The following is a 22792-nucleotide window of genomic DNA, read 5'->3' as shown; positions in this document are numbered from 1 at the left end:
CTCAGCCTCCCGAGTAGCTGGGACTACAGGTGCATACCAACACACCTGACTAACTTTTTGTACTTTTAGTAGAGATGGGATTTCGCCATGTTGGCCCAGCTGGTCTCAAACTCCTGGACTCAAGTGATCTGCCCACCTTGGCCTCCCAGAGTGCTGGGATAACAGGTGTGAGCCACCATGCCCAGCCTTCGTTCTATTCTCTCTGGAGCCATAGACACTCAAAAATTGGCCATATTCACCCAAGGTTGTGCCTTTTTAAGCCTATCTTCCCTCACTAAGAGGATGTTCTTTAGGTATGTCATCAAAACGGCCCAAACAATCAGTGGTTGAAGTACTTCTTCAGCTTCTCATATGTGCCTAGAATTGTTCTAGGAACCGCAGGCTGACAAAAGGAGCAGGAGTGACACCTGCTTTCAAAGACCTTAGAGCACTGGACAATCCTGAGCGGACTGTCCCACCTGAGGAAATGGATCTACTTAGTCATGGGGCTCACACCACATCAGTCCCATCACTGCAGCCACCTTGTGACTCGGACTGGGATGCTTGGGGCAGAAAAGGCCTCAGTCAGAGAAGCCTCTGAGCAGTTAAGTACTTGACATTGGCAGCAGAGTTAGGTGAGGGAGATTTTAGGGGACCGGCACCCTGTTTCTCCTTTGGCCATATGAATTTCCACTGCACTTCTTCTGGGGCTCCAATTACTCCAATGATCCTTTCTCATATTCTAACTATCCTTTCTTTTACCCCTCAGCTTTTTTCATCTCTCCCAAAGGATGACAGGCCTCCAAATCAGGTTTAGAGGTCAGGAAGGGGACAAAGGAAAAAGGAAAACGTATGCCAAGTCCTGTTTTGTTTCTAGCCAAGACTCTTGACTTTAAAGAGCTCCAAGGATTGGGGAGAAGGGAAGGGGTATATATTAATAGGAGTCATGAAGTCAAAAGGCATCTGATTGAACCTCCTTCTTCTGTCCTGCTCAGAACAATGAGATAAAGCCAAGGTCAAAAGCAAGGCCAGGTTGGAAGGATTATTAGAAAAGTCATGAGGGAAAAAGCAGTTCACTCTCCTTAAGCAAATGTGAAATACACTTCCTATAGCAATAAATAATCATGCAGGATGGGGCGTACATGGTGTAAACACCTTTAATACAATTCTAATTTTCTCTTTGCTTCAAGAGCCACAGATTGTTATGGCAACAAAACAGAAAAACAGATCACAGTATTAATTTGATATCTCGGCTTCATTTGTTCCACATTTGCAATACAGCACTTGCATAACAAACAGCCTGGGCTGAGCCAAAGCACGGAAAACACCAGCGCCACAGAAGGCCAGCGTGGGGCACCCTCTGAGCCTCGAGTTCTGTTAAATAAAAAATAAATAATAATTTTCTACAAAGAATAGCTGTTCGGCTTCCCACACAATTTGATATTTGATTGATAACACTTGACAAGCAGATAATTCTATTCTTGTCCGCACAATGCCGATATAATGGAAAACATCAAAAGGCGGTATCGTGCTGCAGGGACAGTTCTCCACTGCAAGTTTTCAGCGGAAGAAACTTGCATGGCCCGGCTCTCAACTCTCCATTTGCCTGGGCCCTTCCTGCATTCCCCCTCATTCCTCCACATGAGAACGGATGAATACAGGCTTGTATTAGCTTCTTATTGCTGCTATAACAAACTACCCTCAATTTAGCAGCTTAACGACAACACAGATTTATGATGATACAATATTGGAGGTCAGAAGTGTAAAATAGGGCTCGCTGGGCTGAAATTGAGAGGTAGGCATACTTTGCAACTAACCTTTTCAAAACAAAAATCTGATTATTTAATGTGGAGAAAAAGAAAGTCTTAAACTTCGGATGGAAGAATAAACTGGTAAGATATTCCTCGGTTAGAAACTTGGCACTACTTAGTAAAGTTGGATATTCTCTTACTTATATCTTTTATATAATTTCCATAATTTAAAGATACCTTTTAGGCCAGGTACAGTGGCTCATGCCTGTAATCCCAGCACCTTGGGAGGCCAAAGCAGGCGGGTCACTTGAGGCCAGGAGTTTGAGACCAGCCTGGCCAACATAGAGAAACTCCATTTCTACTAAAAATACCAAAATTAGCCAGTTGTGGTGGCAGGTGCCTATAGTCCCAGTTACTCAGGAGTCTGAAGCAAAGGAATCGCCTGAACCCAGGAGGCAGAGGTTGCAGTGAGCAGAGATCGTGCCACTGCACTCCAGCCTGGGTGACAGAGAGAGACTCTGTCTCAAAAAAAATAAAGAAAGAAAGGTAGGTACTTTTTAATGCCAATTTCTTAAAAACAAACAAACAAACAAACAAACATGTCTAAGATTGTTCACTGCACTGCTGTTTATAATAGTAAAAAACTGGAAACAAGATTGTTCATTGTAGGCCAGTTGTGGTGGCTAATGCCTGTACGTGCTTTGGAAGGCTGAGGTGGGAGGATCGCTTGAGGCTGGGAGTTCAAGATCAACCTGGGCAACATAGCGAGACCCTGTCCCTACAAAAGAAAATAAAAATAAAAGCCGAGGCCGGGCGCGGTGGCTCAAGCCTGTAATCCCAGCACTTTGGGAGGCCGAGACGGGCGGATCACGAGGTCAGGAGATCGAGACCATCCTGGCTAACACGGCGAAACCCCGTCTCTACTAAAAAATAGAAAAAAAACTAGCCGGGCGAGGTGGCGGGCCCCTGTAGTCCCAGCTACTCGGGAGGCTGAGGCAGGAGAATGGCGTGAACCCGGGAGGCGAAGCTTGCAGTGAGCTGAGATCTGGCCACTGCACTCCAGCCTGAGCGACAGAGCGAGACTCCGTCTCCAAAAAAAAAAAAAAAAAAAGCCGAGAATGGTGGTGCATGCCTGTAGCTAAAACAAGAGGATCGCTTGAGTCCAAGAAATCAAAGCTGCAGTGAGCTATGATAGCACCGCTGCACTCTAGCCTGGGGGACAGAGCAAGACCCTAAGTCTCTAAATAAAACAAACAAATAAGAGCCACCTATTCAACATCACAAATTCCAAGAACAGTGTTGAGCCAAGAACCAAGTGGCACAGTGATACATACAGTATGTTGTCCTTCGCTTAAAGTTTAAAAAGTCTGTTTAAACAAAAAACCAATACCACATAATATACATATGGACCCACAAATATGTAGTAAATATATAAAAACGGAGGAAAGTAAATAAAATATGACAGCAAGAGAGATCATACTTGCCTAGGGCTGATGGTTAGAGAAAGCTTTCTGTGGAGATGCTTGAATGACAGGAAAGGGCCAGGGGTGCAGGGATGGGGGCAGGAGCTGAGGCCCCTGTACACCCTGGGACTGCAGAGCACAGCTACAGGGCTAGACTACTTGGAACCAAATCCTGCTCTGCCGTGTAACCTATGTGTGACCCTGGGCAAGTGACAGAACCTCTCTGCCATGTCTACAGCAGCATAATAATGGCATCTGCCTCATAGGGCGCTGGAGGATGAAATAGGTGGCCCGAATAAGTGATAGCAATGCCTGGCATGCAATGAGGACCCTGTCAATGTTTGCTCTTATTTATATTCCAGGGAGAGGAAACTGTAAAGTCAAAGACTAGGTTAGGGGGAGGAAGGATAAGCAGAAAAACACTGAGAATTTATATACTGGCAAGAAACCCAGGTGACTGGAACAAAGCAAGCCAGCAGCGAACGGATGGCATTGAGGCTGGAGAACCAGACAGGAGTCAAAGTCTCCTTGCAAGGAGCTTGGCTATCATTCCATGGGCTACTGGAGAGACAGAAGCCGTGGAGCAATGGGATCCGATGTTAACTTGAAAGAGATCACTCTTACTCACCAATGCAACTGAGTGAACTACTGACATGCTCAGCCACTTAATGGATCTAGAGGGAATTATGCAGACTGAAAAAAGCCAATCCCAAAAGGTAATATACGGCATGATTCCATTTATACAACACTGGTGAAATGACATCACAGAAATGAAGAACGGATTAGTGGTTGCTGGTAGTTAAAGAGGGGTAGAAGCACCTGGACGGTGGTTATGAAAAGCCAACATAGGAATCCCTGTAGTAACAGAACCGTTCTGTATCTTCCTTGACTATGTCAATGTCAATATCCTGGGTATGATCCTGTACCATTGTTTTGCAAGATGTTACCACTGGGGGAACTGGTTAAAGGGTATACTCTTCATATTATTTCCTGAAACTGCATGTAAGCCTATAGTTATCTCAAGAAAATTTAACAGGAATACAAAAAAGAAAAAAAAGAAAAGCCAACTCTCCATAGAAAATAATTTGGAAACTCATGTAAGACAGAAGCTCCAAAATTCCACTCCAGAGAGCAGGGATACGGTCATTTTAGCCTGGAAAAAGTTGAAGGCATATCTAATCAAAAGATACTCTCAGACTGTTGAAACAAATCACCCAGAGAATATCCAGCTTTGAGAACTGCTGCTTCCTGGTATACTCTCCAAAATTATCTTGCTGCAAAACGTAGCTGAAGCCACAAAGAAAGTAACTTCCATGACAAGGAAGCAGCTAGGACAGTGAGAGCTGGACCTCCAGGGACCTACCGTCTAGAGCTGCAGATGACATCTACATACATGATCCAAGTTGTCCCATTAAAAAAAAAGACAGAGGCCGGGCGCGGTGGCTCAAGCCTGTAATCCCAGCACTTTGGGAGGCCGAGACGGGCGGATCACGAGGTCAGGAGATTGAGACCATCCAGGCTAACACGGTGAAACCCCGTCTCTATTAAGAAATACAAAAAACTAGCCGGGCGAGGTGGCGGGCGCCTGTAGTCCCAGCTACTCGGGAGGCTGAGGCCGGAGAATGGCGTGAACCCGGGAGGCAGAGCTTGCAGTGAGCTGAGATCCGGCCACTGCACTCCAGCCTGGGCGACAGAGCGAGACTCCGTCTCAAAAAAAAAAAAAAAAAAAAAAAAAAGACAGAACCAACATCTCTATAGTCTCAATGGCTGTGTCCTCCAAAACTCATATATTGAAATTCTAACCCCCAAGATGATAGCATTAGGAGATGGGGCCTTTTGGAGAAGATTAGGTCATGAAGGTAGAGCCCTCAAGAGTAAGATTAGTGTCCTCAGAAAAGGGGCCCCAGAGAGCTGGCTCACCCCTTCTGCCATGTGAGGATACGGTGAGAAGATAACCATGTACAAACCAGAAAATGGGCCCTCACCAGATGCCCAGGCTGCCGGTGCCTTGATCTTGGACTTCCCAGCCCCCAGAACTGTGGGCAATCAAGGTCTGTGGCTTATAAGCTACCCAGTCTGTGGCATTTTGCTATAGCAGCTCAAATAGCTGAAGACAAACATAACAGCCATAAAACGGGATTTTTCTAGCTCCCTCTCATCTGCTATTCCAGGGCCTCAGCATCAACTAGCGGCTTACCCTGCCCCTGAGGATAGCTCACCTGGGCGTGTGGGCATGTCTTCTGAGACACCATGACAGGCCATTCTCTGCCTCCCCTGCTTCGGCTCCCTGCCAACTGCCACCAAGGGTCTGATGTTTGTGCCAAGGCCTCTGCTGCTTATAGCCCCCATTTGTCACCCCACAGGGCTCTGTAGTGGCTTCCTTTCCCACTTCCCACTCTGCCTACTGCTCCCAGGAGCTCCAACAGTAACCCTCGTTGGAAAAGTGACTGCTGAGGGGCCACAGGGTCTCCCAGTGAAATTGCCTTTTCATTTTCTACTTGAAGCCCCTGTTCTCCAGAATGGGGGCACAAATCCAGGAGGACTTGATTGAGAACAGATCCCTGCATCTCCAAGTGGGAGGCACTAGCTCTGAATCTAGCCTGTGGCCTTGGTTCTCTCTTCTTTGTTGACTTTTTTTCCTCCTTAGTTCCTCAGCCAAACAGACCCTTGGGAATCATTCTACGAAAGATGGGAAGGGGAGAGTAGGGAGAAGGAGAGTGAAAGCAGGCAGCCTCTAAGTTTGGAAAAAACTTGCCCAGCCACACTGGCCAGCACATGCTCCAGGGAAAATGGAAGACAGAATGAACCTCAGAGGGTAGAGCTGCACAGAAGCAGGATGGACCTGCTAGGAGAGTGTGGTCCAGGCATGGCTGCAACTGAGAGGTCAGAAGTGAAGACACTGGGCTGAGTCAGAGGGACTTGTAGGAAAGAGACGAATGTAAGACTCCAGGTCTCAGGCCTTGAGTACCGTGACAAGCAGCGTGGAGTTGACAACAAATTCAGTTCTAGGAATCTCTCCAACACCCCTATTCACACATGTCCTGTGACAGTTGTACTTCAGGGCTGGTTCATCTACCATTGCAGCCATGATCTTCCTTGTCTTCCTCTACAGCTGAGCCTATAAAATGATACCTATCTACACCCAGCTTCCTTTAAGTCTCGGGTGGCCATGTGCATGGTCTGGCCATTTCAGTAGAAACAGTACCTGCAAAGGGGGCTTTTCCTCCATCCTCCCCACCCCCCCCCCACCCCCACCCATACAAATGCAATGTCACAAAAGAAGAATGTTTTTGGCTTGACTCTTACCTTTGGGCATCTTCCTTCCTGACTGGAATGCAGGCACAGCCAAGATGTGGCAGCTGTCTTGTGGCCAGGCGGACCAAGCCATACCCTAGGAGGGCAGAACAGAAAGAGGCTGCTTCCTTCCTAACGTCTGGTGGCGGCAGCCCCAGCCCTGGACTGTCTACCTGCAGATGTCCTGTTACCCTGACGAGAAGGAAAGATGGAAGGGAGGCGGGAAGGAAGGAAGATCCAAGGATGGAGGGAAGAATTATGTCGAAAGATTATAATTGGATTGTTTATTACTTGCAGGAAAATGCATTGCCAGACACTGTAGGATCATTTGTAATATCAAAAAAATCGGAGGACTGGTGCCGTGGCTCATGCCTGTAATCCAACACTTTGGGAGGCTAAGGTAGGCAGATCACTTGAGATCAGGAGTTCGAGTCCAGCCTGGCCAATGTGGCAAAACTCCATCTCTACTAAAAATACAAAAAATTAGCCAGATGTGGTGTCAGGTGCCTGTAATCCAAGCTACTCGGGAGGCTGAGGCAGGAGAATCGCTTGAACCCAGGAGGCGGAGGTTGCAGTGAGCTGAGATCATGCCACCGTGCTCCAGCCTGGGCAACAGAGCGGGACTCCATCTCAAAAAAAAATTTGGAAATAATTGATACGGAAGTGGTAACATAAATTATGAGCCATCCACAATATAAAATACTATGTAGTGGTGAAGTACACACACATATATAGTGACATGGAAAGATCCCTGGGTCACATTGTCAAGTGAAACAAACCAGTCAATAGAACAATCCAGGTGCTCCTTGACTAACAGGGGGTTGTGTCCCAATAAACATGCTGAAAGTTGAAAATATTGTAAGTTGAAAATACATTTAGTCTGCCTAACCTACTGAACATCTCAGCCTGGTCTACCTTAAACATGCTCAGAACATTCACATTAGCCTATGGTGGGGCAAAATCATCTCGTACAAAGCCTATTTTATACTAAAATGTTGAATATCTCATGGAATTTGTTGAACAGCGTAATGAAAGTGAAAGCAGAATGGATGTTCGAAGTATGGTTTCTATGAAATGGGTATCACTTTTATACCATCATAAAATAAAAACACTGTAAGCTGGGGAATGTCTGTGTATAGTAGGGACCTGCTTATGTGATTTTTTAAATTATGTGTGTACATATATATCCCTATGCATCTAACTATGCATCTAGATAAAAGGAGAAGTATATATACCAACTGTTAACAATGGTTATTTCTGGGATTGTGGAAGAGCAGGGATGGGCTGGGGTGAAGAAGGCTTTCATGAAAACTACAGAGTGAAAAACTCTATCGTTCTGAGGGAAAAGCAATTAAAAAGCATAGTGTTGGTTTCCTCCCCTCCCCTTTGATAAGTGATTTCGTCTGATCCTGAACAGCAGACAACATCTTGGGAGATCATCCTCTAGGTGCCTTTGACTCCAGACTTCCAAACACCCACCTTCCACCATAGAAAGAAAGACCCATGCCTGTGTGGACAGGGAACCCATTTGAACTGCCACATTGATGCCATTAACGCCGGGCTTCTGCCCTTCCTTCTGGAAACCTAGAAATGGAGATCTTACACTTCAATCAAATAACCAATTGAGCCATTCAAATAACTGCTTTTATGATACCCCAAATCCAGCCCAACATTCTCACCCCATTCTGGTGTGTGACTCTCCATCGCCCTAGCAAACCTGGCCCACACAACCTGCTACCAATAACGTTGGGAGAAACTTTTCTTGGACCCCAGCTCTCTCTTCCTCTCCTGAAAGGGCAGTCTAAGTCAAGAATATTCCCTATCACTTCTCCGCAGCACCAGGAAGGGACCGGGGGGAGGAATGTGCCTGGCTTTTTGGGCCCTGCTAAGTGTGGGTCTGCCTGATGCCATGAGTGGGCCGAATGGACATGGCCTAAGCATTACACAGCTGCTTGAAGGGATCACTGCTGTGTAATTCTTACCACAGTGGGCACAAGGGAGAGCATTTTCAAAAGTGGCTCCAATTAATGACTGTCCAGGGACATTCACAAGGCACAGGTCCTGAGCACAGAGCCCTGGCTGGCATGGTGAGGTCCCACGGTGGTGAGACCACCGCAGAGTCCCATTGAGGGGAAAGGATCCACACAGACACTCATGGCTGCAGCTAAATGAAATGCTTCAGCAGCAGTATGTTAAGGAAGTGCACATTATTATTATTATTATTATCATTATTATTATTGAGACAGAGTTTCCCTCTTGTCGCCCAGGCTGGAGTGCAGTGGTATGATCTCACCTCACTGCAACCTCTGCCTCCCGGGTTCAAGCGATTCTCCTGCCTCAACCTCCCGAGTAGCTGGGATTACAGGCACCCGCCATGAAGCCTGGCTAATTTTTTGTATTTTTAGTAGAGATGGGGTTTCGTCATGTTGGCCAGGCCGGTCTCGAACTCCTGACAACAGGTGATCCACCCACCTCAGCTCCCAAAGTGCTGGGATTACAGGTGTGAGCCACCATGCCCAGCCATAGGAAGTGCAAATTAATAATGGTGCACAGAAGTTGAAGAAAGGCGAGGGAGCAGACAAGTTTTCATTTCAAAGTCAGCACAAGGACCTGTGAAAGGAGGATAGAACTGAGGTGGCCCCTGCACAGCAATCTGAGGCATGGGGACAGCCTCTGGGTAATCGCTCTCAGCCTGGAACTCACCAGAGAATGAGGGGACACCACACAGTCCCGTCTCAGTGGATTTCCTGCATCTTACAGCCAAGTCCCACTTCGGCCCAATACTCCATCCAGGAAGCCTATACTGGCTACCTACTGTGCAAAACCTTGAGGTGGGAGATGCAGAGGGCCCCTTGGTGCCTGTGCAAACAGGCAAGGGGCACTGCTGAGCCCTGCAGCAGCCCTGGGGGAGCTGTCACCAGCAGAGCAACTGCAAGGACCAGGGAGCTCTGCATAGAAGAACGACAATGCCACAAACAATAGCTGAGCACAGGTAGAACGTGACCAGGGAGAGTGCGGATGCTGGCACAGGAAGGCTGCACTCAGGACAGCCCTCTCCAGCTTGACGTCCTCAGGATTACGGATCCACCCGGGGCTGGTGGTCACAGCAAGCACCCTCCATCCTCCACTCTGCTCCTAAGGGCCCCTTCTGATGTCCGGCCTGGGGGCCTTTGCAAGGCCAGAACCAAGGGGTTCGTGGGAAGCATGTGATGGGGTGGGGAAGAGGGTTGGGGCGTGGGTGGAGTTCAACACAGGAGGCGAGTCACAGTTGGGGCGTTGTTATGTGTGGCCTCATGTGTGTTATGTGTCATGCATAGCGTTGTGCATGGTGTAGCAGCCGAGTTGTGGCAGACTGCGGAGTGTGGTGTAGGAGCTGTGTTGTAGTCAGATGGAGCAGGAACCCCCCATTAAGGGCCTGCTGGATACACCCTCCCCACACCCAAGCATGGACATTTTTAAAAATCTTAGGCCTGGCGTGGTGGCTCACACCTGTAATCCCAGCACTTTGGGAGGCCAAGGCAAGTGGATCACCTGAGGTCAGGAGTTCAAGACCAGCCTGACCAACATGGTGAAACCTCGTCTCTACTAAATACAAAAAATTCACCGGGTGTGGTGGTGGGCGCCTGTAATCCCAGCTACTCAGGAGGCTGAGGCAGGAGAATTGCTTGAACCCAGGAGGCAGAGGTTGCATTGAGCGGAGATTGCACCATTGCACTCCAGCCTGGGAGACAGCGCAAGACTCCATCTAAAAAAAAAAAAAAAAAAAAAAACCTTACATTCCTTCAAGAAAAAATTCAGGTATCTAGCTGGCCCTGAAAAATAAACAAACAACTTAAAATTCCAGGTACCTAGCTAACCTTAAAAAATAAACAATTTAATAAACAAGAAGGTAATAGTGGCTTAAAACAATGGCCAAAAAAGTTAGAGTCAAAAACTGTTTGTGGTTCCCTATAGAGACTAAAGATAACATCTTAACATATATCCCTGGGTTGTTTTACAGAAACCCAGACCCCCACCAAGCAGACTCACTAGCACACAGACCTCAGATAAGGGGAGCAGAGGACTCAGCTCTGATCCCTGTTCTTTGTTCTAAATTCCTTCCCGAGGGGCCATGAGCTGGAGCTAACATTCTTTTCTGTTGATCTGAAATTTTTATTTTATTTTTATTTTTGAAATGGAGTCTCAGGCTGTCTCCCAGGCTGGAGTGCAGCGGCACAATCTTGGCTCACTGCAACCTCTGCCTCTCAGGTTCCAGCGATTCTCCTGCCTCAGCCTCCCAAGTAGCTGGGATTACAGGCGTGCCCCACCACACCCAGCTAATTTTTTGTATTTTTAGTAGAGAGGGGGATTTCACCATGTTGGCCAGGCTGGTCTCTAACTCCTGACCTCAGGTAATCCTCCCGCCTCGGCTTCACACAGTGCTGGGATTACAGGTGTGAGCCATCGCGCCTGGCTGGTCTGAAATTTTTAGGCAAAACTTTGTCTCCAAATCAGAAAATCCTTAAATCCACCCGTGGGCTGTAGGCTCCCCTGCCTGGAGATGTCCCCACTTTTTAGTTCAGTGCAATGGATAGCTTCCTTGTACTGATTTATAACTTTGCCTATAACCTCTGCCTCCCTGCCTTTAAAAAGTCTTACCTATAAGCCCTCTGGGAGGCTGGGACTTAAGTGTGAGCTGCCTGGTCCTCCTTGCTTAGCACCCAGAAAAAAAAGGCTTCCTTTCTCCTGCTGCAAACCTCGGTGTAGATATCTGGTTTTATTGCACTGGGGCAAGGTATAACAGGAGTGCAGTGTTGTGTATGGGGTAGGAGCTGTATTGTGGTGTAGTGTTGTGTGTCTTGTAGGAGCTTAGTCATGGTGTAGGGTAATGCATGGATTAGGAGCTGAGTTGTGGTATAAAGTCATGCATGAATTAGGAGCTGAGTTGATGTAAAGTCATGCATGGATTAGGAGCTGAGTTGTGATGTAAGATCATGCATAGATTAGGAGCTGAGTTGTGGTGTAAGATCATGCATAGATTAGGAGCTGAGTTGTGGTGTAAAGTCATGCATGGATTAGGAGCTGAGTTGTGGTGTAAGATCATGCATGGATTAGGAGCTGAGTTGTGGTGTAAAGTCATGCATGGATTAGGAGCTGAGTTGTGATGTAAGAGTCATGCATGGATTAGGAGCTGAGTTGTGATGTAAGGTATGCATGGATTAGAGCTGAGTTGTAGTGTAAAGTCATGCATGGATTAAGGCTGGGATTGTGATATAAGATCATGCATAGATTAGGAGCTGAAGGTGTGGTGTAAGATCATGCATGGATTAGGAGCTGAGTTGTGGTGTAAAGTCACATGCATGGATTAGGAGCTGAGTCGTGGTGTAGGGTTATGCATGGATTAGGAGCTGAGTTGTGGTGTAGGGTTATGCATGGATTAAGAGCTGAGTTGTGGTGCAGGGTCATGCATGGATTAGAAGCTGAGTCGTGTAGGATCATGCATGGATTAGGAGCTGAGTTGCGGTGCAGGGTCATGCATGGATTAAGAGCTGAGTTGTGGTGTAAAGTCATGCATGGATTAGGAGCTGAGTTGTGGTGTAAAGTCATGCATGGATTAGGAGCTGAGTTGTGGTGTAGGGTCATGCACGGATTAGGAGCTGAGTCGTGGTGTGGTGTTGGGTGGAGTATGGTTGCTGTTGCAATACACTATATCATGGTGATCCCAGAGCTGCCTAGGAATGCCGTTCCCCTCCCCCTTCTCCTACCAACTCCTGCCCCACCTTCAACCCCCTCCCCAACCCTGGGAGGCTGTAGTGATGCTATTTGCTAAGAGGGGTTAGAGGGCCATTCAAACATGGGACTGAGGGGGCCACACAGATCTCCCTCCCTCATCCTAGGCCACTTCTCCTGTCTTGGAGCCCCGAGGAAGCTGAACTCACCCATCAGTCTCTCTCGTCCCTTGGCCACCTGCTCTCCCCACCCAGCCACCCAACTGGTGCTTTTAATGGAATCAGCTTTAAAAAGAAAAAAATCCTCCAAGTAACAAAGCATCCTATAATTACTCCACAGCTCCTTGTCCTCGGTAATTTCAGGCTTGTGCTGCTATCATTACACATTACATGGAGTTAGGGAGTCACAGCTCTTGTGTGGCCAATCAGCGACACATCTGCAGGATTTCCAAATGGAAGGGAAAGTCCAGGCGCATCCTGGTGGATGGGCTGATGGGGCCTTGATGACTGCAGCTTTTCCAGACCCCAGGCATGGACGGGAGTGCCGGTGCCTCCAGGGAGGGCCAGTAGGAGGCGCTGGGGACAAGCGTGCACTCAGTGCCCACAGGGTGCCAGGTTTATTCAAGAGCACACAGGGGGCTCGGTGTGTGGAACCCCACTCCCCTGCCCACACCTCCAGTCTCAGCCTCCCATTCATGCTCACCTCTGCAAATGGCTCAAATCCCTCCAGCTTCTCCTCATCTCCATCGAGCTTGCTGTCTCCCCAGGCCTCCCCTGGACCCCTGACCCAGCCCTCCCCTGGCCTGCCATGGTCATCTGTCCTCCTCGCAAGCCTCTGATGATTTTTATAGAGGCGAATCTGCTAATACCACCTCCTGCTTAGTGTTCTTCACCAGCATACCATTGCCTTCAGGAGAAAATTCAGAATCCCTGCAGAGGGGATTTGCTGCCCATCGTGCTCCTCCTGACTTCATCAGGAGGGCAGGAAGGATAGAAGGCTGCAGTGAAGTTGGGACTCCCCAGGGAGGAAGGCTGGGGAGGGGAGGCAGATGCTGGAGCTGGCCCAAGCCCAGGCTGCCATCACCACACCGTGTACCCAGGGCCCGGGCCTCTTACCCTGGCAGGAGGTGCGGGAGCTGCCTCAGGTATCTTAGGTGGGGCTCAAGACTTCTCAGCCCTGCCTGCTTCCTCACTTCCTCACTCCTTCACCCCTTTTTCAACAAATGATCAAGAAACAACCATAAGCATTCTCCACTGAGGAGCCCATGACACTGCCCTGCCTACAGAGTAGCTGTGCCTTTTGCTTCTTTATTTTCCTTATAAACTAGCTTTCACTTTATAGGCTTGCCCCCAAGTCTTTCTTGCATGAAATCCAAGAATCCACTCTTGGGGTCTGGATCAGGGCCTCTTTCCGGTAACAAACCCATTACACCTACTATGTGCAACATCATACTGGATGTTTATCTATGTCACCTAATCAACTTGGAGTCATGGTTCTTATCTTCAATATTCGACAGGGAAACTGAGGCTTGAAGAGACTGAGTAATCCCCAAGACCACACAAGTGCTGGGTCTGTCACCAGCATCTTGCTCACCTTACTCCGCTGTGCTGTCACTAAAATGTAGTCCTTCCCAGGATGGTGTCCACAGCAGCGGAAATGGCCCAAGCTCTGCCCAACTCTCTCACTGTGGGCCTTCTCCAGAGTCTGTGTCTGAATTGGGGGAAGGGGAGGGAACAGCCTAAATGACTGAATATTATATAAACCTGGATGACAGTGAAAGAAATCAAAACATTTTCTACTCCAAAATATATTTCTTTGACATATTTTGAGATAGCTGTCAGAGGGCCAGCTCAATGAAGCAGCCCGCAAAGCTGTCTTTTTTGGGGAAAATGTGCATCTGTAGAAAAGTCTACAGTGACGCAGCCAGACCTTCCCTTGTCCAGAACTAGGAAAGATGAACTGAGAGACTGAGATCTTTAAACGTTGAAAAGAAACATTTCCCATCTATTCTCTCTGACGGCTGCTACCTGCGAGCTTTCATCTACATAACAAGACCGCCTTTGCTAGCCAGGCCTTTTCTTCTCTCCCTTCCATAACCATCTGGCCACTATAACCTGATTTACCACCATGACCTATTTTTGACCATGCTCTGAGCCCACGTTCCTTCTGTAACTTCAAGATGGTATATGAGCTTCTGCATTGGGGGTGGTCTTCCAGATGGTATACAAGCCTCTGCATTGGGGATGGTCTCCAAGATGGTATACAAGCTTCTGCATTGGGGGTGGTCTCCAAGATGGTATACAAGCTTCTGCATTGAGGGTGGTCTCCAAGATGGTATACAAGCTTCTGCATTGGGGATGGTCTTCAAGATGCTATACAAGCTTCTGCATTGGAGGTGGTCTTCATTCTGAAGGCTCCTGTGTACATGTTAACAATAAATGTATATGCCTTTTCTCCCATTAACTTGCTTTTTGTGAGCTGATTTTTCAGCAAACCTTCTGAGAGTGAAGGAGAGGACTTCCTTTTGCCCTTACAACAGAAAGCAGAAACCACAGGGAAGCCGGCTGCAAGAGTCAGACCTCCTCTGCTAGCTAGGTAGAAGAAAGTCCATGGCAAAGTCGTGGCCACAAAGGTCTTCTCTTTGTAGAGGCTGGAGGCAAAGAGAGAGCGTTTTCAAAGGGTTCCCTTCATTCAAACCACCATTGAGCTCAACCGTGTGCAGGGCACTGTTTTGAGTCCTGGTTTTAAGAAAAAGCACATGGCCTTGGAGCTTTAAAGAGGGGTCAGTCCTCTGGCTGCAATATGGACAGCAGATTTGCAGAACAATAGAGGACATCGATCCTGCCCTCAAAGACTTAGTGCAGAAATACAGGCCAGGCACGGTGGCTCATGCCTGTAATCCCAACACTTTGGGAGGCGGAGGCAGGCAGATCACTTGAGTTCAGGAGTTCAAGACCAGCCTGGGCAATATGATGAAACCCCTGTCTCTACAAAAAAACTGCAGAAAAGTAGCCAGGAGTGGTGTTATACTTGTAGTGCCAGCTACTTGGGAGGCTGAGGTCGGGGATCACCTGAGTCCAGCCTGAGCCACACAACAAGACCCTGTCTCAAAAAAACAACAATAATAAAAAAAAATTAGGGCTACGTCCTCATGGAAAGAGAAACAACAGTGGTTCTCGGGGAACATCCTGGCCATAGGGACCACACAGAAGGTAAATGTGCCTAGACTAGAGCTCTCTCGCCATGTGAATGAACCTCAAAGACAAAAGCTAACAGCATACTTGGCCCAGAGAAAATTCAGTGACAGAAGGCGTCAGGCAACTTGTTAAGCATCCCCACTCCTCATCTGCCATCTTGGGGTTCACTTCGAGGGTGAATGCCATGGTCTTTGATGGGAGAATTAAAAGCGGTTCTCCATGACTGCAGTCTGGAGAATGCCGCTGTGCATGGCTGATCTCAGATGTGTGCAATGAGGTCAGGGGCTCAGGATCTACCTGCGAAGGTGTGAGGGTGACCTGGGCTGCTAGAGAGAACAGCCTGCAGGAAGGGTCCCCAGGGAAGCAGGTGAGACTACCACGCAGCCTCATTCCTTGGGTTCAGTGCTGGAGTCCCTACTGTTCTCTTGAAGAAGCCACACACCACCTCCTACATTTCCCAAGGAACAAAGGGAGGACATGGTTTGCCCAACCAGGGAGCCATAGCCAGGAGCCCATGGGTACTGTCCATAAGGTGACTCAGGTATTGGGTGAGATGAGGGTTGGGGAACCTACAGGTCTTCCCTGATACTTTCCTCAGAAAGCCAAAGACATTCTTCTTTATTTTTTATTTTATTTTATTATTATTTTTTTTAGACAGGATTTCACTCTTGTTGCCCGGACTGGAGTGCAGTGGTGCGATCTCGGCTCTCTGCAACCTCCGCCTCCCAAGTTCAAGCAATTCTCCTGCCTCAGCCTCCTCAGTAGCTGGGATTACCTGTACCTGGCACCATGCCCAGCTAATTTTTGTATTTTTAGTAGAGACGGGGTTTCACCATGTTGGCCAGGCTGGTCTAGAACTCCTGACCTCAGGTGGTCCACCTGCCTCAGCCTCCCAAAGTGCTGGGATTACAGGTGTGAGCCACTGCACCTGGCCTGACCTAGATTTTGAATTATGATTTCCAATGGTTTCTACTTAGACTTTAAAATCATTTCTTTCTTCCTTACCTGGTCATTCATTTCCTGTCCCCTTTGTGGGCACCTTTGATCTTCTCCATTTCCAAACACTGGCAGCCCCAGGGCTCAGTCCTCAATGGTCCTCCACACTCCACTGGTACCCATTCCTCTGAAGAGTTAAAAATCACCCACAAATAGACAACTCCTGGCTGATACCTTTTTCTATCTTTTTTTTTTTTTTTCTTTTTTGAGACAGGGTCTTGCTCTGTTGCCCAGCTGGAGTATGGTGGTGCCATCACAGTTCATTGCAACCTTCACCTCAAGCGATCCTCCCACCCCAGCCTCCCAAGTAGCTGGGACTACAGACATGTGCCACTACGCTGTTAACTTTTTAATTTTTTTGTAGAGACAAGGTCTTGTTAAGTTGGCCAGGATGGTTTTGAACTCCGGACCTCAAGCAATTCTCCCACCTTGGTGGGATAATCCCAAAGTGCTGGGATTATAGGCATCTGCCCCCATGTCCAGCCAGATCTCCCTTCGGAAGTCCAGACTTGAATGTCCAACTCCTCATCAACATCTTCACTAGGATTTCGGCCACCTTTCAAACTGCTGTCAAAACTCGATATCTGATCCTTCCTTTTAGTTAATAACAACAGGCTGGGCATGGTGGTTCACACCCGTAATCCCAGCACTTTGGGAGGCCAAGGCGGGCATATCACTTGAAGCCAAGAGTCTGAGACCAACCTGGCCAACATGGCAAAACCCCCTATCTACTAAAACTATAAAAATTAGCCAGGTGAGGTGGTGCACATCTATAATCCCAGCTACTGAGGAGGCTGAGGCACAAGAATTGCTTGAACCCGGGAGGCGGAGGTTGCAGTGAGCCGAGTTCGCGCCACTGCACTCCAGCCTGGGCGACAGAGCAAGACTCTGTCTCAAAATAAAAAAGCCAACCTCCTCCCTCTAGTTACTAAGCCCAAACACCTGAGCACATGACTCCTTTTCTCCCAGCTGCCATCTGATGCGTCACCATGTCACACTGGTGCCACCAGTGTTACCACTGTGCACAGAGTAGCCATCATTTCACGCCTGGACTAGCCTCTGAGCAGCATCCCCACCTCCCCTCCTGCCAGGGCTTCACCTGGTCAGCACCATCCACAGTCCTGGTCTCCTGCCCCCGTCCTTGCTGCTCCTCTAGCAGTCCAACACCTCCCACCACCACTGCTCCCTCCACGGGGAGCACCCTTTCCCCTGGAAGCCATGGGCTCACCCCACCCTCCTTCAATTCTTTGTTCAGATGTCATGTTCTCAAGAAGACCTACCAGACCCTTCTTCCAAAAATTAAAACACAGCACTCTGCATCCCCTGATGGCAGTGGTGTGCTGGTGAATATTTAACAACCAGCTCCCAGTGGGGAACCCTGAGGGGTAGCCACAGCTGATCTCTCTGGGTTAAGCACTCCCATCACCCATCACGGCAGATTTCCAGTGACCAACGTGAGCTCACCACAAAGAGATGTGCACAGCCGGCACCAGCTGCTGAACCTGCTGTGTTTCTCTATACCACGATCTCACCTTCTCACAAATGCAGAATTTACATATTGATTATATTATTGCTTATTGTCTGCCTTCCCCCACTTGAATATAAACTCCACAGAGACTGGCTAATTGAGCTTGCTTTTGGTTTTTATTCCCTGATAGGTCCCAGGCACCTAGAGCGAGAGTTAGCAAACTCCAGCTGGAGGTCAAATCTGGCCTGTAGCCTGTTCAGGGGGGTTTTGGTTTAAAGAGACAGAGTTTTGGTTTAAAGAGACCAGAGTTTTAGTTTAAGGAGACACGGATCCCGCCCTCTAAGACTTGGCGAAGAGATACTGGGAGAGACGCAGAGACAGTGACGAGCAAATGTGCCAAAACGGCCCAAAATGAGAACTCAGTCCTTGCGGGAAGAGGAGCACAGTGGTTCTTTGGGAAGTTTCTAGGGTAGGATCCTCCTCAGATGAGCCTCCCAGGTAGCTGGGACTACAGGCATGCATCACTGCGCAGACTTGCAGCCTGTTTTCATAAGCAAAGTCTTGTTGAAGGAAGCCACACTCACTTGTTTACGTGGTGTCGTGTTGCTGTGGATTACAACGGCAGCAGGGTTTTGTGATGGGTACCATATGGCCAACACTCTAAATACTCACCACCTGGCCCCTTACAGAAAAAGCATGCTAACCCCTGACTTGGAGGAGTGCCAGGTACAAAGTAGGCTCTCCATAAATATTTGTTGTATAAATGGCTGAAAGTCACACAGAAAACCAATGTGGAGACTTTTCTCCTCAAATTATGCTTGTCCTAGTGTGTTCAAGCTGCTATCACAGAATACCAGTCAGGTGTGGTGGCATGCACCTTTGGTCCCAGCTACTTAGGAGGCTGAGACAGGAGGATCACTTGAGCCCAGGAGTTCGAGGTTGCAGTGAGCTATGATCACACCTGTGAATTGCCACTGAGCTCCAGCCTGGATGACAGAGCAGTATGCAAGACCTTGTCTTCAAAAAAAAAAAAAAAAAGAATGCTATAGACTGGGTGGTTTGTGGCTTATAAACAGCAGAAATTTACTTCTTCCAGTTCTGGTGGCTGGGAAATCCAAGATTAAGGCACCAGCAAATCTGGGGTCTGATGAGGGCTCACATGGATAGCGATCCCACTGTGTCCTCACATGGTGGCAGGGGTGAGGAGCTTCCTGGGTCCTCTTTTATAAACTCACTAGTCCCATCATGAAGGCTCTGCCCTCTCATTACCTAGTTACCTCTCAAAAAACCCTCCTCCTACCTCCATCACCTTGAGGGCAAGGATTTTAGTGGATGAATTTCAGGGGGACACGTTCACACACAGCAATGCTGTACCCAGTATTCCTACCACCTGCCTCAAGAACAAGACATTGTTCATCACGTTACACCTGGAGACATTACACCTGCTTGATTCTCCCACTGAGGACATGCTGGGACCAGATGAGGACACAGCTGTGACTTCCCCTGAGAGCTTTTGAGGGGAGCTGTTCCATCTCCTCCTCCTCCTGAGTCATCAAAGCTGGAGACATTGCATGTCCATCACTGTCTTCTCGCAAAGTCCTTGCAAGGTAGATCATTTCATCCCCATTCTACGGAGAGCAGACAGAGGCTTCAGAAGTTTAAGTCTCATCCCAAAGGTCCTGTGGTTAGTCAATGGCAGATGTGGGATGTGAACCCAAGCCTTTGGACTCCAGAGTTCTTATGTGTGCATTTCTGCCAATCTGTGAAATACTCCTCCCCACTAGGGTGCACGTGCCCAAGGGTTGGAAATAACGGGACAGAATATTCCACAGGACTCATTTCTTCATGAGGTGTCATGAATTGCTTTTCCAAAAAAAAAAAAAAAAAAATCTCTTGCAGATTTTCAATTCATTGCAGCCATAACGGTAGCATGAGTTGCTAAAGAGATGGAGGGTAGGGGGTCGGGGAAGGGAGGCAGCTCCACGCCGGCTGGCTGGGGAAATCAGCGCCGGCCCACGCAGCACGTGCAGCTGCGAATCTCTGTGGAGGAGGCGGCCTGCTCTCTAACAGATGAGAAGGCGTGAGAGGGAAACTGGTGTCTCCATTTGCCAAGCGCAAGAACAAAACAAAAATCTCCAGGACCAAGAATAGAATAAAAATCTCCCAACCCCAAGCCCTGGCCTTCGTGTAATAGTCACTCCACCTCCACCATTCCACTCTCAAAGTTGATTTTTTTTCTTTTTTTTTGAGATGGAGTCTCACTCACTCTGTTGCCCAGGCTGGAGTGCAGTGGTGTGATCTCGACCGACTGCAACCTCCACCTGCTGGGTTCAAGCAATCCTCCCACCTCAGCCTCCCGAGTAGCTGGGATTACAGGCGTCCACCACCACACCTGGCTAATTTTTGTATTTTTAGTACAGACAGAGTTTCACCATGTTGGCCAGGCTGGTCTCAAACTCCCGGCCTCAAGTGATCTGCCTGCCTCGGCCTCCCAAAGTGCTGGAATTACAGGTGTGAGCCACTGTACCTGGCCTCAAAGTTGATTTTAATTCAATGTGAGGTTGGATCGTACAAATTAGTTGGAGTCTGGAATGAGAGTAGACACTCCAATGTATTCTAATGACACAGACGTTCAGAGGTGAAGGGGTCCCTGGGGATTGCCTGGGCTGGGGGTTCCAGGCTGGGGTGCACATCACATTCCTCACTCCCACGAGCTGTGAGAAGGTGGCAGCAGCCCCTCGGGCTGAGTCGATCGGTCTCGGGTGGGCCTGGGCATTGATGTCTTTTAAAAACTTCCCCAAATGTTTGTCAGGTGCAGCTGGACTTGAGAACCCCTGATCTAGTTCAACCCCCTGATTTTACAGATGAGAAATCCAGCCCTGGGACTTTTAAAGGGTTTTCCTCCATTCACCGAGAGCTGTGCAGGGACCAACTCAGAGATGGTGGCAGGTCCCAGGTCACTGTCTTCCACTCTGGACCATGCTACATCCCCACCAGGCAACCCAATGGCAGAGGAATCATCATCGAGGCTGGGAAAACTGAAGATATTTTGAATTTTTGCCAGAGTCTTTAAGTCCACTGAGGCCTCAGAGCATCTGTGTGGGGGAGGATGGAAACCGGCACTATTGCCCCATGGTACTGATTTGGAAAACGGCAGAGCTGCAAGCTGAAGTTCTTGAAGGCAGTGTAACCCAGTATTAGGAGCCCTTGCTGTGGACTCAGATCCAGCTCTGCATGCACTAGCTGTGCATCCGTGGGCAAATTACTGAACCTCTCTGAGCTTCAGGTTCCTCGTTTATTAAGTGGGGTTGACAAGAGTGGTGACTCTTCGCAGGGCTGTATTAAAGGGCCTGGCCCAAATTGAGCACAAAGTAGAATCTATTATAATGAACAAGTGCTCCCACATCGCTCCGGCAGTTCCTGTACAGCCAGGATAGAAACACAGATGACCACAAATGAATAAGCTGAGAATCAAAGAGGTCAAACCACTTGTCCAGGATCCCACAGCAAGTCAGAGACATGCCTGGGCCTAAAACACAGACCCCAGGGCTCTCACTCGGCCTGTGGGCTTCCCACACACAAATGCCCAGTTTCCCTGGGGACCCCAGGTCAGCAGATTCTTCCCCCAGACCTTGTTGGCTCTAATGTGCTGCTTTTTTTTTTTTTTTTTTTTTTTTTTTTGGAGATGGAGTCTTTTTCTATGGCCCAGGTTGGAGTACAGTGGTGGGATCTCAGCTCACTGCAACCTCTGCCTCCCGGGTTCAAACAATTCTCCTGCCTCAGCCTCCCCAGTCGCTGGGATTACAGGTGCGCACCACCACACCTGGCGAATTTTTGTATTTTTAGTAGACACGGGGTTTCATCATGTTGGCCAGGCTGGCCTTGAACTCCTGACATCGTGATCCACCTGCCTCAGCCTCCCAAAGTGCTGGGATTACAGGCGTGAGCCACTGTGCCCAGCCCGTGCTGCTTTTAATGAGAGTGCAAAATCAACTCCTTGTGAGAATTCCTACTGGGGGAGCACATAAAAGGGAAGAGGGAACCCACTGTCCCTGCCACCTCCACAATCAACCCTGGAAGAGGAGTAATGAGGGCCATGAATCCTGGGCCACCTCCTGCTTTCAGAGCGGCACTGCCAGCATGGCCCTGCACAGCCCTCTCCACGGGGCCACAGGACACAGAAGAGCTGGATTTTTTGCAAATGAGCGCAGATTGCTGAGCTTTGGATTCACTGGCTGATGAGGGGCCAGGCATCCCGCTTATGGGGGAGACGACCGCCCACCATCCCCAGAGCAGCAGCCAGGGACACTTCAGAAAGCAGGTCCCACCACCAGCCAGGCCTCTGGACAGGCCGTATTGGGATTGTCTCTGGAATCAGCTAGAAGAGAGGGAAAGGCCACTGGGGAGATGGTGAGAAACCCTCTCCCTATTCTCCAAGGGTCTTTTCTTTCAACAAGATTCACTCATGCCAGAATCATTTCTCATTTACGCCCAGTGTTCCATTATTGGAACGCTGAGCATGTGGGAGTTATTTATATCCTACTGCTCAAGGTCATTGCCAAGGTCTGATTGCAGACATCCAAAAAATTGCAACCTCAGACATAAATGGCTTAAAAGAGACAACCACAAAAAGTCAGGAGGAAATGGATCAACCAAGTGGCACTTGTGACACAGGCCACTCTGTGCCCAGCAGTGACAGAGATTCAAGAGTCACCCACCGCAGAGAGGCAGGGTGTGACCCCCACTCTCCCAATTCAGGGAAGTCTGTGCTCAGTAGCAACTGGCTGTGTGACCTGGACCACGCTCCTTGCCCTCTCTGGGCCTCAGCAACTCCTTTATAGAGTGACCAGGTCACATGAAGCTCTGATGTTCCATGACGCTTGGGCCCATGGGAAACGAACCAGGCAGGGCTGGTAGCCAGGGAAGCCAAGTAGG

At 48.6% G+C, this 22792-nt stretch overlaps 1 long non-coding RNA gene across 3 annotated transcripts in view; it reads right to left on the bottom strand.

The window, feature by feature from the left end:
* The window catches only part of LOC110744076, a 38628-nt gene that overhangs the window by 3991 nt on the left and 11845 nt on the right, over positions 1–22792 (bottom strand). Inside the window, exons 2-3 of one of the 3 annotated variants that reach the window (XR_004177165.1) lie at positions 13312–14613; positions 6500–6584 (exon numbers count right to left, since the gene is read on the bottom strand). This is a non-coding gene — a long non-coding RNA (uncharacterized LOC110744076). The remainder of the gene's footprint in view (positions 1–6499; positions 6585–13311; positions 14614–22792) is intronic. The other 2 variants (XR_004177167.1, XR_004177166.1) reach the window with 2 other exon arrangements.

Source organism: Papio anubis, chromosome 11, assembly GCF_008728515.1.
Source record: "Papio anubis isolate 15944 chromosome 11, Panubis1.0, whole genome shotgun sequence".
Classification (NCBI taxonomy): domain Eukaryota; kingdom Metazoa; phylum Chordata; class Mammalia; order Primates; family Cercopithecidae; genus Papio; species Papio anubis.
The sequence above is the reverse complement of the archived record's forward strand: the minus strand, read 5'-3'. Positions and strand labels throughout refer to the sequence as shown.